Source organism: Pleuronectes platessa, chromosome 7, assembly GCF_947347685.1.
Source record: "Pleuronectes platessa chromosome 7, fPlePla1.1, whole genome shotgun sequence".
Lineage (NCBI taxonomy): Eukaryota > Metazoa > Chordata > Actinopteri > Pleuronectiformes > Pleuronectidae > Pleuronectes > Pleuronectes platessa.
In genome coordinates this window covers 8,886,336-8,903,698 of record NC_070632.1, presented here as the reverse complement: position 1 = coordinate 8,903,698, position 17,363 = coordinate 8,886,336, and the positions used below count along the sequence as shown (strand labels likewise).

Below are 17,363 nucleotides of genomic sequence, written 5' to 3'. Positions count from 1 at the left end.
TTTTCTCTGTATATTTAAGTTATCACACCCTTGGGCCACAGCATATACTGAATACTTTCTCTAACATCATTTCTGAGATATTCACTAAAACCAATTTGTGTATTGCTTGAACTCCAGTGCTTCTTGGATATGTGCCATATGGTATTTACTGGTTCGATATCCTGCTATGCTCATTACTGTAGACAGAAGCTGAAACATATGCAGACATGGCCTGAGGTGAGGATGTACACACATTTTGTGTAAGGTAAGATCATTAGATAGCTGAAAACTCCTCATCTGTTTATCTGCATCGAAGAAAACACAGCGCGTCCACGATCTGACCAGAACCCAACAAGAGGCGGATCAGGGAAGCGGGGAAGTGTGACAGAACTGTCAGTGTCTCACTGTCTCTTCCTCATTACAGATTCTCTCTCTTTCTCTCCCTCTGTCTCTCCCTCAGCTTCTCCCTGTTTCTCCCTCTTAGTCACACACACACTTGTCTGATGGACAACACAATTTCAGTAGAGGCAGATATTCCGAACTGTGTTTTTGTCTTGTTTCTACGCACCAAAGCACACATGGCACCAACAAAACCCTTGGACCTGTATGAAAACCTGGTGGGGTCTGGGTCCAGCAAACAGAGACAGGCAAACAGAATGAATATCAACACATTCAGTGATGCCTGACGTGAATATACAGAGAAATGCTGTAAGAAATATTCCTGATTCGTGTTGAAACAGTAACTTTAGTTTATTTAGAATCAAAACTCCAGTCTGTTCTGTAACATGAAGGATGTGAGGCTTCTCCTCTCTTTACATCTGCTTTCCTTTCAGGACCAACTCACTGCCTCTGTTCTTTCAGAACCACGTCTACTCTGTGTTTTCCTCGGAATTCTTGAAATCCTGTAAAAAATAAGAAGCTAACTGTTTCCCATTACTTACTGCTGTTACACGTGTAAAGCCACAGCGGGGCCCCTGCGGCTCCTCGGCTCGTTGTTTTTCTTCCTGTGTCATTTTTCGCGGCATACTTTGTCAAGCTATGTAAATACTTCTTCAGTCACGTGCAGCAGAGGAATGCCGTTGAGAGCAAACACGCTCGCCTAATTCTGACAGCCTGCCTATAGTCGCAGTCTTGTCAGAAGATCTGGGCTGGAGTATTTTTGACACATTTCCACTGTCTGATCCCCGACGCAGCCAAATCCCCAGAGCTCACTGATCTGGGGCTGCTCAGAGGAGGGTAAACCCCCTATAGTGGAGATTGAAGGCGTAAAACACAAATTCCCTCTGAAATCCTTGTCCATTGTAATCCTCCTATTATAAGAGGAACCAGGATTCCCAGTGACGACAGGATCCTGCTGCAGCAGCAGGAGACTGTACAGTGAGAAATAAACTAAATATATAAATTCAAATTAATTTAACTTGACAGCAAACGTCAACAATAATCTATTTAATTCACTTGTGAGGAAAATTCAAATTAATATTATGTGCTAGAACGTTCCTGTTTACTGAATGATAGATAGATAGATAGATAGATAGATAGATAGATAGATAGATAGATAGATAGATAGATAGATAGATAGATAGATAGATAGATAGATAGATAGATAGATGGATGGATGGACAGGTGAACAGACAGATAGATACAAAGATATGATGATTGTATAATCGATGGATGATAGATAGATAGATAGATAGATAGATAGATAAATAGATAGATAGATGGATGGATGGATGGAGAGGCGAACAGACAGATAGATACAAAGATATGACGCTTGTATAATCGATAGATAGATAGATAGATAGATAGATAGATAGATAGATAGATAGATAGATAGATAGATAGAACACTTGTATAATCGAGGAATGATAGATATATTGATAGATAGATGGATAGATAGAGCTCCTAATTAACCAGTGCATAACGTGGGGAGCCAAAACCCTCAAACAAAACCCTCTCTGTGTTAATCAGCCATTGAGGCGAGCCGCTCTTGGAACACGCAACCCTGACCAGAATAATGGGCCACTTTACAGGCCTCCAAGTTAGTTCACAGAACCCCGAGCTGGGAAACCGCTCGCACAGGGTTCATGGGGAGGAGGGGCAATTTAATTGTTTCCTCCGTTTTTGTTTTTGTAACCCCCCCCCCCCCCCACCCCCTGCCATCCCCTCCGCACACACACACACACCCCTCCTCTTATAGGTCTGAAAAGGGGGCTAACAAACAGGCAATGAAGGGGATTGTTGTGTGTTCCGCTGGACGAGTGGGTGAGGTAAACACAACTAGACGGCAGGGTCCATCAGCTGGGCTCCACGTTGGGACGGGATAGGCTGAGCAGTGGGGAGCAGCACACAAGCAGGCGGGGGATTGGTCGGGCATGTGTTGGGGGGGAAGAAGGGAGTGAGGGGCCACTGGCAGTTTTGGGGGAGAGAAGGCGAGGGGGGGTAAGAGGTCCTGAGGGAATCAGGAGGGGGGAGAGAAAAAGAGAGTGAAAGCGAGAGAGACCCAATAAAAAGGGGGGGGGGGGGGGTGTTCCGGAAGAAGTGGGAGGTGGACGTGGGTGCTGATGTTCCTCCTCCGAGTGAGGGCATTGTGTTTTCTTCCTTTTTCACCCAAGTTCTCATGCATGTCCCGTGTTTGGCTCCAGAAAACGTCCCCGAAAGGTGATGGAGCTCTCTGAGATTAAGCGGACAAGTGGCAGCTCCGCACCGTGCTCCCACAGCTCGGGGCTATTTACATACTCAAGAGGAACGTTAATGCCGACCGATGCCCCCGGAGCCGAACAAAGAGGCACACAAACCTGCCTCAGGGGCCCATTACGCACTTAATTGAGGATTTGTGGAATAGTATAAAAAAGGGGCAAAGGAAGAGGAAGGTGGGGGAGACGGGGGGGGGGGGGGGGGTAGTGAGTGAAGTTGGTGATGAGAATAGTTTTATTTGAATTTTAACTTCAGGGTTTTCATGCGTGTACGGTTCCAAGTCACCTTTCCCAGTCAGCAGATACAGCAGGAGGATCATATGTGAAAGTAACAAGCAGCTACATCTTTGTCACCATAAGGAACCTCAAGGCATTATCCAATCCTCCTTTTTCCTATTTATCCTCTTTATTCCCCCCCCCCCCACACACACACACACACACACATTATCCTCATTATGAACCTGTCATAAAAGCTTTGCTCCAGAAAAGGAAAAGGATGCGAGGAGACAAACATCCACAGCAACACAATCTTTCAATCAATTCCTCCACATGTCAAGGAACAAAAACAGTCTTCCTTAATTTATTCTGAAGCATATTCTGATGATATGATCCAGTCAAAGATCCGGAATATTTTCCTAAAATTTAAATGAAAGTAAAAAGATTAGAGATTTATTGATTTATATTGAGATGTCAGACTGGGGATCGGGACAAATCCCAGTGGCCCCCCACATTGGTGGGTGGAGTTGACTGTCAAGTGGGCCGTCATACTGGTGAGCCGGTGGACCGTCCTGTCGTTCAGGCGCTGGACTCACGTGTCGTCCAATCGCAGAAGTCCCATTCTCTTTCCCAGTTCAAATCCTAGATATTATTTTTTGTGTGTCTTGAGCCATAATGTTTACAGAGCGATGGTACAATCCAAAGTAACCCCCCCCCCCACACACACACACACACTTTATAACACGGTGCGAATCCGTCAGACTGAATCTGCAGATGAAGTCGTCTATTTGTTTTGAACGACTCACTCAATGTGCTTTAATTATGATTCTTTTGTTGCCACACAGTGGGCTGATTGTTCTCACTGGCATGGTCTTTGGTGCCAAGAGAAAGGAATAAGAAAAAACAACAACCCCCACCCCCCCTCCCGGTCCGACCCATGCTTCCCGTTCACTCTCTGAGCAATTCCGTGACTCCCCCTGCTGACCTGAATTCCGACGTAGCAGGTGCCAAAGGGATGTTGGTGTTTCTGGGTTTTCGGAGGACAGTGGCAGTGGAAGAGCAGTGGGTGGGATGAGGCCATCACTGTACCAGTAAACACTGACTCGGTCCCCGCTGGGGCCCGAGTCTGAGTCATAGTGAAAATAGATTTCTCAGAAATGTGTATAAAAAACGATCAGACGAGTTTTAACAGTTTTTTAGGATGTGTTTACCTCACACTCGTCTCTTGGCTTTGAAAATCGATGTAAATTTCCTTAACATGTGGAACTGACAGGCTGGTTGTTACACAGTTACCTTGACCTCTGACCTGTGTCTACCGGATTGGAACCAACACGAAATTCCCACATGGAGTTTGCACTGGCAACACAGACATTTGTTAGTTCACCTTTAGACATGATGAACTACAAGAACATTGAAATCATGTCAGATTCATAAATCTGAATTAGAATAAATAGAATTGCGATTAAAAACTGTATATTTATTCTTTAATTGAATAGTTACTTTTTTCCTACTGGATCATTCAATGTTATTTCTGTATTACAATATGAATGTTTCACAACTTTTAATGCTGCAGCTGATCTATGTTTTTATGATTTGCTGATTATTGTCCATTACTGTTCTGACCTATGAGCTCATCAAACCCACAAAGTTTCAAATCTTTAGCAAAGTCAACTCAACCCATCTAAATGTGTTCTCTGTGTTTTCATCCCACGACAGATGTCATGACATGACAGCACATGGAATAATCCTCAGAAGACATATAGAAAATGGATGCAAATAAGATGTTATTAAAAAGCAAACCAGATTAATAGCTGAAAAGAGTCCACTCAATGATTAACACACGTGCTTCTACTTTGGGAGGTTCTGCTCCTTCCCTTCCAGATTGTCTGGGCAGTTTAATGACTGCTGCTGTCTTATAGCAAAATCGGAGGAAATGCCTCGACCACAGCCAGCAGAGATCTATCGCTCTGCCGCCCAGCAGCAGGCTCGCTGCTGAATGCCTGTGTTTCTGTTCCTGTGCAGTCACACAGAAGTGAAGGGAGCCAGGCTCTTTGTTTGGTCAACCCATGGGAAAGGCCTCACTCTGTTCAGCTCTCTGAGAACTGGTACACTGATTCTATAGGCAGGACCACAGGAGCAAAAAAACGAAACAAAAACGATCATGAATCCCTCATAGTGGGAAGATTCACACCGGGATCACGGGGATGAAGAAGAGACGGATAAGGATCCAAGGTCCGGAGAAGCAAAGAGAGCAGGTAATGACGTTCAGGGAATATCAGGAGCAGAATTAAAGAAGGAGGTATTAAAGTAATTGGGGAGGACTGAGGAAGTGAAAGGAACAGCTAAGGGAAGAAAAAGAGAGGAGTATTGAGAGAGTGAGAAAAGAAGAGACAGAGACGGACGAGCTTGAGGGTGGTAAAGAGTGAAAAGAGGAACTGGATGGCACTTTGGCAGCTTCAGCGTGTTCCCAGGAGGATTACTCAAGCACTGGATGCCACAGACTGCCAGCAAGGCATAGAGGAGTTCCATGAATGGATGCACAAGGACACCCACACACACACTCGGGGACGCACTAACATATTGCTAGACGCCTCCCCTGTCACCTGTTTCCTGTCTTCCATCTTTTACCCTGTCCTTTTTTTTTACAACCCTTTCCCTTTGAATTCCACCACTTCTGCCAGCGTCTTCTCCGCCTCCTCTCTTTTCTCACCCTCTATCTACATCACTCTCTCGGCAGTGAGACGGGAGGTTTGTCTTGGCCAGCGCTTGGACAGGTGACATGTGCTGCATCCCCGTGCTGCGTGTGCGGCCCCTTCCTCACTCCCTCGTGCAGTGGCAGAGCTCACGGAGACACATCAAGGAGCGGAGACGCTACCCCAGCCTCTAGCCTCTTCACTCACACACTCCCTCACTCCATCCTTTGGCCATTTGTCTCCTCGGAACAACAGAGAGAGGTCTATCTTGTGCTGTCGGTCCTCTTCGTCTTCTTCACTTTCCGTCACTCCCACATCTTTGGTGTTACTCCCCCGCTCCCTCCAACACTTCTGGCAGTGTAAAACCTCAGTTTATCTGGCAGAAGTAGAAGTGTCTCCACATTGTTCAAGGGTTTCATTGTTTTTCCGGGGTGCTAAACTGCACTGAATAACATTACGGAGCAGTGCTGCACGAAACCAGAACCCAAGGAGGGAGATAGACGGGGCCCTATCTGCAGCCTCTCAGGTCTTATATTAAAAATATTGCGATGTCTTGCCATAAAAAATAAAACCATAAAGCCCCATTCTCTCCATTCTCTCCATTACATGTGAAAATCCTATAGTATTCATTTAATCTTCCGGCTTACTCTGCGGCAGTGTAAATGCAATTTTCTTTTAATCATCATTCCTGCTCGCTGGTGATGGCTCATTTGCCATCTGGTCTCCTATCACCACTCATCACATGAGAATCCCACACAAATCCATCCAGAGCGTTCGTCTTCTAGTAATAATAATAATAATAACTCTCAAGCTCAACACACAACTCAAACCAATCCATAGAAAACCAGTCGAGATCGATTGGTAGAAATCTAATTTTCACAGTCAATGGAGAAGCTGTCAGTAGATCAGCATAGAGATTTTTTGGGCGCCAGTGTGCTGTTTTTTCCTTTTCCTCTCTTTATTATTTACCCCTGACTTGCATATCTACACATCTACCCTCCCCCTATTTGTGTGTGCATGTGCGTTGGTATGTGTGTGTGTCTGAGTGTGTGTGTGTGCGTGTGTGTGTGTGTGCGTGTGTGCCTCGCAGAACAAAGACGCGCTCACACAACACACATCCATGTAAACATCCACTCTGCCCGGAGCACCCTGAGCAACTACCCTAATTAAAGGAGCGACTGCACAGATGGTTAACATAACACGTTCTGAGAAATATGATTTTGACTGATTTCACTTCTACTTGGTGAGAGGCGACGCTGCAGGCTCTAGTCTGGGCATGTGACAGCCTGTAAGTGTGTGTGGGTGTGTTGGTGTGGGTGTGTGTGTGTGTGTGTGTGTGTGTGTGTGTGTGTGTGTGTGTGTGTGTGTGTGTGTGTGTGTGTGTGTGTGTGTATGTTCATGAAAGGTTGGTCCTTTCTTATTTCAAATGTAATTACCTGACAGTTACAGTCACATCTCCACGTGGTTTGCCATCACAATCAATGCCTACTGTCACAAATACATTCAAATAGTGATATCACAAAATGTATTTAAACTTAATTTTTTTCATCCATCAGAGAGTTTCCTTAATAAGGTGTTTATGTGTATTAAAGCTCACGCCGTCTTTAAAGAAAAAGTGTCATTCCATATATCTCGACTTAAATTCATCCAATTTATTCAACAGCCTGAATTAATCAGGAAGCTGTTTGAACTGTGGACCTCACCAAATGTTAAGAATATTAGAAAGAGAAGGCACATGACAAAACATCCAGGGAAAAGGAAATTTGTTTTCTATTATTTCCTGACAAACGCAGGTAAGAAGGATTAATGTAGCACGCCCAGAGGAGACGCTGCATGAATTCCCCTTCACTAATGATGCTCTCCTCTGTGAACAAATGCAAATTATGTGCATAATGTTGCCAAACACTCCCAATGGTGTAAAACCTCATGGGTGTGAATTGGCTGTGACGGCAGCATGTGCAATCCTTACTTAAGATTTTTTTTTTAAAGACGTGAGTTCTTCTTTCAAGTGAATCATCCGGCCTTTCAGCGTATGTGCGCTCTCACTCATGTAAAGGCAGCAAATGCCACAGTACAGTGGCAGAGCAGCCTGTGGGGAAAGGACAAAACGCATTAGATGCATGGACACTTTCCTTTACAGACTCTCCCGGCAATTACGCTGAAGGCCAAGGCCTCTTCACATCACATCCCTTCCACACAGTACACATGGTACAGCCAGTTCACTCCACCATGGACCACCTACATGGGAGGCAACATGTCCAGTGAGAAAAAAAAGAAAAACAACCTCACATCTTCTCCTTATCAGTTCCGTGCAGGAACCTCCACCTGCAATCCAATCATCGATACACGGTGGGCAGGCGTCTGCACACACACACCCTGTTCATGTTTGTCATGTGACCAGTCGAGAGTGATGCTGAGGGCAATCAAGTGATGGTGCCAAGACAGTCGGTTTCCATGGCGACGCTGATGGTGCTATTGGAAAACTGTGTGCGTGAGTGTGTGTGTGTGTGTGTGTGTGTGTGCATGCGTTTTATAAAGGAGGAAAGGGGCTGCAACGATTGGCTCAAGAGGTGGGTGGTGGTGGCAACAAGAATTTCTGTTTCCCCATTTGTGGAGCTTTTTCTGGGATAATCAAAAACACATGGACACACACGGAATTCCGTAGAAGACTCCCACTAGATAAAGCCTCAAAGGAGATAATTAAAAGATAATGCATCACGTCTGTCAGAGACGAACAGATTGACAAAATATGTGATCTGTATTCAAGCAGCGAAGCAAACTCGCGCAAAACAACTTGTTGACCAGGTTGGTCCATAAAAGTTCCGATGATTCTCACAGAAAAGCTGCTGTAGGATAATTCAGCCCAAAGCTTTCTTCTTCTCAGTGAAACCCAAACGTCGTGCGCTTGGCTGAGGCGCACAACGTTTGGCTGAAGCGCAATTTAAACAATTCAAAACGCAAAAGAATTGTTTAAGAAAGTGTTGACCGAGACATAACTGCGTATTTGCTTGTTAGTCGGGGTGTAATTGACAAAAGGGGAAAAAAGGTTATGCATAATATACATGTAAATTGAATCTGAAGAAACATGAAGAAAGGTGTGAGGAGATGCTGCTCTATTGTTCAGCTCTGTACTGTACTGTTGACGCTCTGCGCTCGTGGACTTCTCCACCGCAGCCTCTCACTTCAAGCCTTTATTTCATCATCTATATGATAAAGTGTAGAATATGAAAACGAATCTGAAATTCACTGATGTGCAAAAGACCTCAGTGGGTGATTCGAGGAAGATCCGCTGCTCAACTTGAAACCTGAAATGTTTTTTTACGCGCAAACAACCGCTCGATGAAATCAGTGGTTTTTAATTGACCTGTAATTGATCGATAAAAACCAAATGAGGCTCTGATGAAGACGCACCACGCGTCCATCCTCTCTCATCTCCTGCTTGCAGACTGAAACAAAAAGAAAGAAACTGAAAATAAAAACAGCCTCTTACCTTTGTTGCAAACTGCGGTGATGAAAAGTTTTTGGTCTTGTCCCCTGGCAGGGTCTTGTCGCATCCGCTTCGGAGACGTAGGGCCACGGGGCGCGCAGTGGTCCAGGACAGGAGCGGATTCAAACACCGACACGGAGGGATTTTCTCTGTAAAATCCGAGGGAGCACCGCAGCTCAACGATCCCACTGAATGAGCTGAGCCCACCTCGCACCACGGCGTTTTACTCCCCCACCTCCTCCTCCTCCGCCCGTCCCCCCTCACCCCCCGCCCCCCCTCTTCGTGGGAATGCCAGCTCCCGTTGGTTGAGGATGCAGCCTATACGGTACCCATCCTCTCTCACCCTCTCTCTCTCTCTCACGCTCAACGATTCACACACAAAGTGGATGCAATAAAAAAAACCTGTTTGTGAGGAGAAGTGCCAAAACCCCAGAACCTCTCCTGAAAGTGAAATACGTCCTTTAGCCTTAGATCGTGTGTTAACATGCAGAGGACGTGCTGCTCTCATCATCCTCCTGGGACAACTGGTGGTTAACACCTTTATTTCTTGGCTCTGGTTAAACATGAGAGTATCCATAATCTTCCTCATCATATTATGTCCCACAATTTACACTGAAGAACTAATGCATTTCCTTTTAGTCTTTGTTTATCCATGTTAAACTTAATAAACATTAACTGGGATAGATGGTGAATGTACATGGGAGAGAGGCTTGAGGAAAGTTTGCACACTTCAGGACTGTGAAGGTGCAGACTTGACCCAAAGTGACAGAATGTGGCAAATATTGTGCGAATGTAGTTCGTGCATGGTGTCAAGGGCGAGGTGGAACAAAAACAGATGGCTGCCCAAAATGGAAAAAATAACGTGTGTGTGCGTGCATTTTATGAAGGAGGAAAATGGCTGCAATGATTGGCTCAAGCGGTGGGTGGTGGTAATTTCTGGTAATTTCTGTTTCCCCATGTTTTGTCCAATATCTTGGGAAACTTTGACGCGCCCCCTTGAAAATTTAAACCACATGGAATTCCATGGATGACTAAGGCATCACGTCTGTCAGAGATGAACAGATTGGCATTATTTTGTCAATCTATTTTTATTGATCTGTATAAGAGCAGCAAAGCAAACTCGTGCAAAACAACTTGTTGACCAGATTGGTCCATAATAGTTGCGATGATTCTAACATAAAAGCTGCTGTAGGATAATTCATCCCAAAGCTTTCTTCTTCTCTGTGAAACCCACATGTTGTGTGCTTGGCTGAGGCGACAAGGTTTGACTGCGTAATTAAAATTGAGAAAGAGATGCCCGAGACATAACTGCGAATTTGCTTGTTGATCGGGCTGTAATTGACCGAGGGGAAAAAGGTTATGCATAATTGCCATTTGACAGAATTTTGCAAATATTGTGTGTCTCTAGTTCGTGGAGCTAAGGATGAGGTGGAACAAAAAGAAGATAGCTGTGCAAAATGGGAAAAAAGGCTATTCATTTCAAATGTATCGTGGCTGCATTTAACGATTGTTTTCTGCTTTTTTAATTGTTCTCGCATCACATATCGCTCAAATTAATGAAATTGTCAATAAATGTCGGGTGATTTAGAAAAATGTACATTGCCATTTACCCATCGGAACGTAGTCCTGTTTTCATGTCTTAACCAACCCTAAAAATCTTTCAGTTTCTCTTTCTCACCATCCATCTATCACTGGAGCAGGTGGACCTGGATCATGTTGTATCCTCAACAATGACTGACAGGAAATCAATTCAATCAATGTAATGTGTAGTTTAATCGTTGCTAAGCGACATATTGGACATTAATGAGTTGGTGAGAGACATTTAAAACAGTGTGATAATAATAAAGTTCAGAATTGCTGCACATCGTTATCACAAACACAATTTAAATACAAAAAAAGGAAATATGGAATGATCACACGACTGGGAAGTGCTTTTCTATTTCTGCCCAATGTGCTATTTATTATCTGTTGGGGAAGACATATTTGAACAGGTTGTTGGTTCTTGTTTTCGAGGCAGCCATGGATGCTGGGTAATTGGTTCAAATGGCTAAAACATAGGTTTACCTGTCAAGGACTCAAGTGGCCGGTCAAAGTTGAGCGTCGTCTGGATGGACCAAAGGCACGATGAAGATGCTAGTATGCTACATCAAAACTGCTTGAATTGGCTCTTTTGAAACCATTTCCCTTTGCACTATTCCTATATTGAATCAACAGGTGTTCAAATCTGATAGAAAGTTCGCTACCCCTATTGGAGCTTTTACTACCGCTCACTATGACCACAGGCTTTCCATCCTTTGAGAGTGACTTTAGACGGTTAGACGCCACTTTGCATGATCCAGTTTGCTTTCCAGAATTTTCCAGCTTGTACGATCATGTTTTCTATTCATTCACTTGAACTGATAGACCTGTTTTTGCATCCTGCTTCTTACAAAGAAAACACCTTGAGCATCCGTCAACCTTTAAAAATCCAATAATACAGCACGGCTCGTTAAAAAAACAAAGCTGTCCTGAGACCTTCCCAAGATGGTGATACAGCAGCACTTGCGGTCATCCAATCTAACTAAAGTGCAAGCGCTGCTCATCAGACTACTCATGAGAGGAGGTAGAACTGAATTGTTTGAGCAATTACTTTCGGGTCAGATCTCTGTGTGTGTTCAGAGCATATTAGGCAGCAAATGAGAGCGAAGGGAACAATAAGAAAAAAAATCCCCAAACTGCTCCAAGAAAAAGAGTCGGAGCCGAACACTGACCATCGGTGAGAGTGCGAGATGTGGAGCGACTTCTCAGGTATGTGGATTTTCCACCTCTGAACCAGACGTGAAATGTACATTTTGTATAATTGGCTCAGACCCAACTGTTTAAACACTTTGATGTGCCTGCAGGCTTTTATGCAACAGTGTTTGGGTTTTAACCTCACAACCTTCAACAATTAAGATAAGAATAATATATACGCAGCTGCTGTAGCACATATGAAACGCAATATGACAGCATTCCGGGCTAATCAATAAATGCATTTATGTAATTGTCTCAGTCATAGGTTTTGCAAAACATCTAAGTGACAACAGACAGAAAATGCTTGGAGCTATTGGGGAATGAGAAGGTTCGGGCAGGATGATGTCGAAGCTGGGCAGAGAATGAGAGAAGTCCTTCTTTTTGTTGACAGCCTGAAATAACGTTTAACAATAATGTGGACATTTTTCAAACTGAGAATGATTTATCCCACTAACATCAGATTTTTTTTCCTGACCTGTAGATGTTTAGTCCAGTAAAAACATGACACAGGAAAGGATATTCCTTTGGAAATGAGTTAATTTATGCCTGGTTATAATTGTGACTGACTCGTCCCTCCACCACCAGGCCACACACCTGCATTCCATCAGGCCGCTCATCAACTCCAGTATAAAACCCCGGCTCTTCAACCACTCCTCACAGATCGTTGTACGACCCACTGGCGTTTTGTTGTGGTTTAATTTGTAGTGATTGTTTTCAATCTTTGTGCCTTTGTTTGCTCATTAAAATATTGATCGCCTGCCCACGCCACGACTCTCAGCTATCTTGTCCACTTCCTCACTCCATCCTGCCTCAACACCTCAAAGTCCCCCATCCCTTCCATATTTATAACATTTATAAAAATCTCATAGGCTGCCTGTGCAAGCCAGACCTATAGTAATGTGTTATTGTTAGGTGGCCTCTAGGGGCCATTTCAATAATAGGAAGTAAAGGAAGAAGTTAGGTGGAAGAAGGAAGAAGTCCTAGATACTAGGAAGAGGCTGCTCACAGATGTATGTCTTAATAAAAGTGTGTGAGACCAAAGCTCCAACATGGGTTGAGCTATCCACTGCCACATTCCTGTACACATCACTGCTGATTGTGTAACACCCCTGACCCACCCAATGAGAGAAAAAACGTTGAACCTGCCTGGGTTTGTTTCGTTTCTGATGCGTCTTAGCTACTGTATTAACAAGTTGCTACAAGTTTACATTGGTGTTATATTTCTGTCTTGACCTGGGGCCCCTGTCTGCATGTTGTCGCAAGTAAACCTCTCCCTGAACAATTCAGGTATTTTCCAGCCATGCACCTCACCGGGTTGGGTTCATGAGACGCAGACAGTAATATCACACAGAGCTTCTCCGACACGTGGATGTGCTCAGTGAGGGAGAGTCAGTATAAAAATACCAGGATTCTCTTCTTTATGCTAAGGAGAGAGGTGGTCGGTTTGGTTCTCAATCATCCTGCTCAATTTCAACTGATTAGAAAAAGAAAGGAATGCAATATATAACAGATATAGATATTAGTCTGTGTGATTTGACTCCATGGTGATAATCTCTGTGACTCCGGTGGGTTGTCTTCCATTGAGAAATCTTTGTCCAACTAGGAAGCACGCTGGTCAGTTAGCTTCAGTCCATCACTCCTCTGACGTACAGGTTTCTGGTCTTTTATCTCAACCTTTCGCTGGCTGTGTCGTCCCAGTGACACAAATTGATTACAGATAAAAACAGGGCAGCAAATGTCCCAAATCAGTTGGTCTTCAGTGTATTCAGTGCAACTCTGGGGATTTAAACACACATCGGGCCCATGTTACTGACCGGCCAAACAAAGGAACTACACCTGGGAAACACATGCTCATACGCTGTGTTTCCTGCTGTCTCGTTCATTCATCCTCTCTCTATATCGTACTATCTTTATATTCACATTCTCTCAGTTCAGTAGCTGCCATCGGATTTCACGCAGGCTTTCTGCAGCTGCTGTCAGAGTCAAACAATCACATCTATAAATCATACTGCCACCTTTTGGCTGTGCAATCCAGTCGCCTGCCTGCATATGGATGAAAACACAGCTGGGGCTTTGCATCAATACAGCAAATTGCTTTGTGTGTTGAAACATGAGTGTCTTGTATATTTATTCATGGCTGTGTAGCGGTGTATAAATGACTTTCTTCCATTTTATATGGTCATATATGGTTGGTAATGACTGCATAAACGCCACTCTCCTCCGGCTGTATGTATTACTCGGCTGAAAGAGTAGTAGTTGTGGGTGTAGCACGGTGAGTTGCTCAAGGCACAATTTGCAAAGAATGAGAATGCAGGGGATACTATTATAGGGTTGTTAACACATTTCCACTAAAAGGCTAATGACTCTTTATAATACCAACAAGCTAACAACAACTAATAACAACAAGGCCCTCTCCCAAGTAGTAGGGTTTTCCATTTATCTATATGATGTAGGGGTAGTGGCCCCCCCCCCCCCCCCCCCCCATAAACGAATTGGTAGTCGGACATGTCCGAATATTTTATGAACGAAACAAATGTGATTGAATATTTAAAATTGTTCATGTAAACATAAATGCAGATCTTTTCTTCATGTTGAATCTATAAAATTAATATTTTCCAATCAGTACATATCGGCAACTATGAATTGAAAGTACCTAAAGTGTGTATAAAGACAAAGTGTCTGTGAAAGGCTCATATCGGCCAATGAACCAACCAACTGATCAACCAGTGAAGTTCCGGAAAAATTGACTGTCCCATCTTCAGTTGAATCAGGACTTCACATTAGCAGTCCCACATCGGGACATCACACCAAAATACCCACAGTGGAGCTGTGTGCGGATTCTTGGTGCCAGGATATTTTAGTTCAAAGGGCTTTTCTCCTCAGTCGGGGGACAAAGCACAGAGGGTCCGTCAGCCTGACTGGGAAGCTGGACGGAAACCTAAACAGTTGGTTTAAGTCCGGTGTTAAGTATCTTACCCCTCCGCCTCTCCAGCATTAACTGCAGAGTTCTCATGGAGGCATTTTCTCATCATTACCCAGGTACTCTGCTTAGGATTACAATTCCCAGGCCAGTCAGCTTTGGGTTAAGAGCTGCCTATGTTTCTATTGATGATGCCCTGTGAGCGCACCAGGGCCTGTGAACAGGACAGTCTCCCAGCCCAAGTGGAGCGGACTCTCCTCTGGGAAACATGGGACCATACTGAGCTGTTGTTCAGCCTCAGTCAATTGGGGGGGAAGGAAAGACAGAAAGCTTTTGAGAGGTGTTGTTTCTGTGGAGCGTGGAAAAAAGACAACGAGGCAGATGCATTGGAATCGGGATCTGACACGATTTACACACATTTTTTAATGGTGGCTGGATATTTTCTATGATAAATAACAGGAAGTCCAATAAAAGAACGACTTCGAAAACTTTTCGAAAGCCCATCCCAAAATGTGTTTTTAACGACATCACCTTGCTCTCCAGATTTATGGCCTTGACAGAAGAGATTGTAGTCTGGGAGCTGTCGAAGCATGTTTGATTACATTCAATTTCAGAAAAACCATGAAATATACCAGTCAGGCTTTAACGATTAAACATTGTCAACGAATTGGAATATTTATAATATATAGTATGGTCAAGCTATATTTTATGTGATTCCATTTGAGGCATGTCTGCTGTACAGTCATAGACCAGGCATTTACTTCTGAATTTGAAATTTGTATTTGAAGTGAGACGCTGGGTTACATAACCTGGGTTTACTCTGGGGATCAACTGATATTGACAGAGGTCTTTTGTGAGACGTTCACTGAAAGCTTTGGTTTGAAATTGAGCAACATTTGAAAATGCGTAGAGCCTACCTATGTGCTCTACAATATTTACAAAGTGCTCTATACCTAAAGTTTATTAATGAAGTAGCTCAAGAGAGGAAAATGGAGATTTTTTTATGGCTGCAATGATCAAAACTCAGAGACTCCTAAAGCGAAATACCTTGTGACAAAATAAAAAACAGAATATGGGAAAAGATTAAAAAATACATCTAAAGACACATGCTGCAGAATCCTGACGTGAAGATTTTGGGACTGGATTTCTTACAACAGAAATGTTTAAGGTTATATTGTGGTGCTCATGCTCATATAAAACAGTTTTGATCAGGCCCTGCACCACAGATTACATCCTTGCATCTTTCCTCCTTCCACACTTTTTTCAGGCTTTCTCCCCCCAATCTACAATGACTCCAAATACGCCCAAATCGACCCATCAGAGGAAAGGACCCCAAATAAACGCTTATGTGGTTCCATGTCAAGGGGGATGCACCATTTGCCTGCAAGCATATGAAAGGAGCTCGTATATCAGTCACCGATTAAAATTTAAAGGTCTTCATTATCTGACTCGCAGCTTTACTGCAGATTTTCTTGTACTCTGGAGATCACATCCTGCAGGGTTCCTCTGACTGCAGCCTAAATCAAGACTTTAATGTCCAGGCTTTATCAGTCAGGACCCTTCAGTTCTGGATCTTATTGCCTGACGCTTGAAGACTCAGATAATTTCATTAAATCACTGCTCCCCCATTTGTGTCATTTCTAGAATCAGATTCGGGGTTTTAGTGCCGAGCAGGTTTGCACGTGCAAAAATATAACATAAAAAATAATAGAAGAACCAGTGGAGGGATTGGGCAATATGTACAGTCAGTCCGTTATTTGCCATTGGAAGTTAAAGAGTCACCGTCACAGGCAGGGAAATCACAGCTCTCATATGTCTCAGAGGTTTTATCGCATTGCAATTTATTTTATTTAGTTTTTCGAGAATCGCTTGATTTCACCACTCTCATTATTGCATTTTGAAGAAATTGGTTATTTTATCATTGATTTACTACTCGACTTAATGCCCCTAGTATACCGAATTTTATATCTAGAATCCCAAAAATGTAATGAAAAGAACAACCAAAGCTGAGCTTCTCTATTGAAGCTCCCACAGACGGAAAAATAATGTATTTTTTATTGCTCTTTTTTTTGGAACTCAATATAGGGCTGCAGCGCCTCTATCTAGGTAAACTCAAGTCTGAATAATGGAAGAGGGTCAGAATGGGAGTAATTGATTTAATTTGAGCACAGACGCGAGAATTGATCTGTGAATAATGTGCTCCGTTTATGGTTGTTGTGCCGCTCTGACCTGGATTCATTTGCTCCACAACACAGACCCACTGTGTGCTTCATGGAGCAAATCAGAGGTGTTTCACAGCGTCTCAATGTGACGTATTAACTCTGTTCAACGTCAGCAGGATGCACATGGAAAGCAATCAATCTGACAAGCGTTACCACACCCACATTTCCTTTTTAATTAAAAACATTATTATTTTTCAGTCTCTCATTACAATATGTACATCTCATGGGTCATATAAATCGATAAAATAACTAATATATACATTGATTAAAACACAGACCATCGTCGGCCCAAGGCTTGAAATGGTTTTCTGGTCATTTTTTAAAGTCTGAAACCTGAGGGACCTGAACGCTGAAGTCTTCTCGTTTCAAAGGTTGATTCTC

General features: G+C 43.4%; 1 protein-coding gene across 2 annotated transcripts in view; it reads right to left on the bottom strand.

The window, feature by feature from the left end:
* slc1a2b (solute carrier family 1 member 2b) overlaps positions 1 to 9,287 on the bottom strand; it is a 28,266-nt gene extending 18,979 nt beyond the window's left edge. For both annotated transcript variants that reach the window (XM_053427877.1, XM_053427876.1), the window contains exon 1: positions 9,072 to 9,287. The gene's annotated coding sequence lies outside the window, so the exon portion shown is untranslated. The remainder of the gene's footprint in view (positions 1 to 9,071) is intronic.
* Positions 9,288 to 17,363: the final 8,076 nt, after the last annotated feature.